Genomic DNA, 4,852 nt, shown 5'->3' with positions numbered 1-4,852 from the left:
AGTGAAGCCTCTTGCATGAGTTGAATACGAAATAATCTGGCAAAGAAGCAGGGAAAAAGGGAAGCTAGAAGTAGCAAACACAATTAGAGAAAACAGAGAACAGGTGTGAAGGAATTAGCGTGATGACAAGTAGTAACTAGAAACAGCTGAGGACGAGGAAAGGAGAGCTGAGGTTATGTGTGTGTGTGACCAGAAGAGGGAGACAGAGAAAGATACCAGAATGATGACAATAATAGCTTTTTCCTTTTTTTTTTTGTCGAAAAAGACTAAACTTTAAGTTATAATTCAGGGTTCAAATGTCTTATATTCAAATGCATATGATTAAGGTATAGCCTATAAAAAATGCATAGCATTATTAGCTCCAAACCTGTGATATTATTTTTCTGAGTAACATGAATGAGATTTGAGAGCATGAGGGAAGATTTTCAGAGAATAACTTATTAAAAAAGTACACAGTCAAACAATACAATTTCACACAGAGAAAGTTCATAGTAATAAAGTACTTGCATGTGGTGTATAGGTAACTTACTGTAATTCAATGTTGCCTCTGAAATGTTCAGATTATTTTAGAAATGTACTGGTTGTTCTGGGGAAACAAAAGAACAAAGCTGATTATTCACAATCATATTTATTGACCAGTAAATGGCTTTAAAATGGTATTTGAGAGAATGAGGGCACCTGTAGTAAGTAAAGTTAGGCTAAACAAAAACAGACCAAACTATATTAACCTGCTTTTGTTATTCATAACAAACGCCAATGACGACAGCAGGAATCAGCTACATTAGTTAGGCTATCTCAGCAATTTGAAGACACAGTTTTACAGAATATGTTGAATTGAATGACTAAATCAATCTAAGACAATAAGTCAATAATTTCAATTTGTTCATTAGCTTACGTTAGATCAACGTAGTTAGCATCGCGGCTAAAACCTTCATAGATACTGTGCAATAAACGAGTGGTAAACACTGTAAAAAAGTAGTCATGTATAATCAATTTAGTTTATATGTGTGTTTGAATATATAGTGAGTAGACTCTGTATTTATATTTATTTGGCGAGTTTACAAACCTTGTAACGGAGAGCCGATCAAACGGCGGAAGCTTTGATGAGAGGACGGAGCCGTTACCCGATGACGTCGATCAGCTGAGCTTTGTTGCGCGCGAGCAGCGCGAGGATCACTGAAGTGACGACAGCTGAGGAATAGCAGCAGTTTCGTGACAGAATAAAACTTTTCTCCTCCTAGTTCTTCTTCTTCAAATAATAATTTATGAAGAAGTAGGTAAAAATTATTATTTTATTACTATTATTTATTCAATAATAATTAATGAATTCTTCTTATTAATATTATTATAATTTAGTGTTGTTGTTTAAGGTTTAAATTAATCAACAAAATAGGCCTATAGATACTAAATAAATGTAAGCTACAGGTGAAAAAGACGTAGGCTACTGTTAAATGTATTAAAAATGCATTAAAGTATATTTGTATTGTAGGCCTACTAAAAACACACTCAAGTACATTTTTAATAGTACGTCTTTTTTCACCTGGGTATGTTGGCTATACTGAATCAAACTTAAGTAGCCTATAATAATAATAATAGGATAATAATATTCTCATTCTGGCCTCACAGAACCATTGGGTTCCTCCAGATGCTGGCTTTAACATAAGAGATCTTCCAGGAACCACTTAAATGTTAAAAGATCTTCCAATAACCCTTTTATCGCATTCAAGTTCCTCTATTTTCCCCCAAAGCACTTCGAGGTCTCATGGTAATGAAAAGGTGACTCCAGAACCTCTGAACTAAATACAAAGTGCTTAAAGGATCCCATAAGTTCCAGCAAGAACCTCAAAGAATGTCAATGCTCCTCCAGTAACCCTAATATAGGAGAAAGAGCTTTGAGGCACTTAAATTACATTTTGAAGTTCCTTGAGTATCCGACAGGATATTTGAGGCTCCTTTAGTTTTTACAGTGTACACTTCCATGCACATGGGAAAAAAAGCTAACTATAGATTAATATCAATGAATACACAAACAAATTGTATAATACATAAGCAACATGAATAATCAACCATGTCTATACAATAGAAAAACAAGAAAAGACATCTCAACAAAATGTATGGAAACACATATGTTCCACGAAATAAATCAATGTAAAAAAATTACATTTTGACTAATTAAAAATGTCCATCTTCACTTAACTTTAAAACATTTGTGTTTCAGTCCGAAGTCTGACATCACTGTTTCCAAGTCCAAAAGCTCTATCAGATGCCAAAAACAAACAAACAGTGCTAATATGCACTAATTGTGCTGTAATATTCCTGAAAATTAAAATAATCCTAACCTTTTTCTCTATACCGAAATCTCAGATGGTTATTCAGCTATTTTGAATCACAAAGTCTAGGATGCCGTTAGACTGGAGACTGTACACTATGGCTTTTGAAAAGCTTAAATGTGTGACTTGAATCAACAGTGTTCATAAATGGTTGTTGAGTATTCTCATGCAACAAGATAGAGGAAGTAGAAGTAGAGGATTCGACTCGGAACAGTATTAAGGTGCAGTAAAATTATCTGTTGTTCTGTGAATGTTCACTGGTGAATTTCAGTCATTTCAATAAGAATCCACACGATCAGCAATTTCGTTTGTGGTAAAAAATGTCACTATGGGACCAAGTTGGTGTGAGGTACTTAAACAGTTAGAAAAGTGAAAAGGTACAGCAGATTCGTTTTCCGTTTGTTTTTCCTCTTTTCTGGTGGATGGTCCAGGCACTTCAATGATTTTCAGGTCTACAGGAGGATTTTTATTCTTGTTCAAACTTGTATTTCAGGTTACCGAGATCCCTGCAAAGTACAAAATGTACTGTTAGTAAGGTTATTAAAGTGATAGTTGTGAAATTTAAATAATTTCCTCAGCCTTGTGACGTTCCAAACCTGTTTGACTTTCTGTCTGTGGAACCCAAAAGCAGATCTCAGGCATAATGCAACCCCAGTCACCATTCAATTTCACTGCATGAAACACAAGCAGAAAAAAATTTGTGTAATATATTCATGAAACCATTCTTATGTACTCTTGTCTAGTTCAATTCAATGCAAAACATTTTTTTAAATGGTTGAGCTCCAAAAATGTCCCAGAAAAGATCCTAAAAATAATCAATGAGTTCACAACTCATGTGTTATGGGTTGTGTTACTTACAAGTCTTCTGAAGCCATATAATAGCTTTTTCCTTCTTTTTTTTTTTTGTCGAAAAAGACTAAACTTGAAGTTATAATTCAGAGTTAAAATGTCTTATATTCAAATGCAAATGATAAAGATATAAGAAAAAAATGCATAGCATTATTTGTGAACCAAACCTGTGATATTATTTTTCTGAGTAACATGAATGAGATTTGAGAGCATGAAGGAAGATTTTCAGAGAATAACTGATTAAAAAACACAAGTACACAGCCAAACAATACAATTTCACACAGAGAAAGTTCATAGTAATAAAGTACCTGCATGTGGTGTATAGGTAACTTACTGTAATTCAATGTTGCCACTGAAATGTTCAGATTATTTTAGAAATGTACTGGTTGTTCTGGGGAAATAAAAGAACAAAGCTGATTATTCACATCATAATATTTGTTGACCAGTAAATGGCTTTAAAACGGTATTTGAGAGAATGAGGGCACCTGTAGGCCTAGTAAGTAAAGTTAACGTTAGGCTAAAAACAGACCAAACTATAATAACCTGCTTTTTATTCATAACAGACGCCAATGACGACAGCAGGAATCAGCTAAATTAGTTAGGCTATATCAGCAATTTGAAGACACAGTTGTACAGAATATGTTGAATTGAATGACTAAATCAATCTAAGACAATAAGTCAATAATTTCCATTTGTTCATTAGATCAACATAACATCGCGGCTAAACCTTCATACCAGATACTGTGCAATAAACGAGTGGTAAACACTGTAAAAACGTAGTAATGTATAATACATTTAGTTTATATATATGTGTGATTGAATATATAGTGAGTAGACTCTGTATTTATATTTATTTGGTGAGTTTACAAACCTTGTAACGGAGAGCCGAACAAACGGCGTTTTGATGAGAAGAGCCGTTACTTCAAACTCGATGACGTCAATCAGCTGAGCTTTGTTGCGCGCGAGCAGCGCGAGGATCACTGAAGTGACGACAGCAGTGGAATAGCAGCAGTTTCGTGACAGAATAAAACTTTTCTCCTCCTGGTTCTTCTTCATATTATTAATATTATTATTATTTAGTGTTGTTGTTTAAGGTTTAAATTAATCAATAAAATAGGCCTATGCTAAATAAATGTAAGCAACCCAGGTGAAAAAGACTGTTAAATGTATAAAAAATGCATTAAGTATGTATAGGCCTACTATAAACACTCAAGTAAATTTTTAATACATTTAATAGTACGTCTTTTTCACCTACTGAATCAAACTTAAGTAGCCTATAATGATAATAGGATAATAATAATCTTATGGCCTCACTGAACCATTGGGTTCCTCCAGATGCTGGCTTTAACATAAGAGATCTTCCAGGAACCACTTAAATGTTAAAAGATCTTCCATTAACCCTTTTACCACATTCAAGTTCCTCTATTTTCCCCCAAAGCACTTCGAGGTCTCATGGTAATGAAAAGGTGACTCCAGAACCTCTGAACTAAATACAAAGTGCTTAAAAGGATCCCATAAGTTCCAGCAAGAACCTCAAAGATTGTCAATGCTCCTCCAGTAACCCTTCTATAGAAGAAAGAGCTTTGAGGCACTTAAATTACATTTTGAAGTTCCTTGAGTATCCGACAGGATATTTGAGGCTCCTTTAGTTTTTACAGTAAATAGAAGTATGG

At 34.1% G+C, this 4,852-nt stretch overlaps 1 long non-coding RNA gene across 1 annotated transcript; it reads right to left on the bottom strand.

The window, feature by feature from the left end:
- Window positions 1-2,913: 2,913 nt before the first annotated feature.
- LOC309482236 lies at window positions 2,914-4,078 on the bottom strand. Its single transcript, XR_014200268.1, has 3 exons — window positions 4,051-4,078; window positions 3,514-3,570; window positions 2,914-3,001 (listed from the first exon to the last, which is right to left on the bottom strand). It is a non-coding gene; the product is annotated as an uncharacterized lncRNA (long non-coding RNA).
- Window positions 4,079-4,852: the final 774 nt, after the last annotated feature.

The sequence above is a fragment of the Leuciscus leuciscus genome (assembly GCF_965113295.1).
Source record: "Leuciscus leuciscus genome assembly, chromosome: 19".
NCBI classification, from domain to species: Eukaryota; Metazoa; Chordata; class Actinopteri; order Cypriniformes; family Leuciscidae; genus Leuciscus; species Leuciscus leuciscus.
This window is presented reverse-complemented; position numbering and strand designations above follow the sequence as displayed.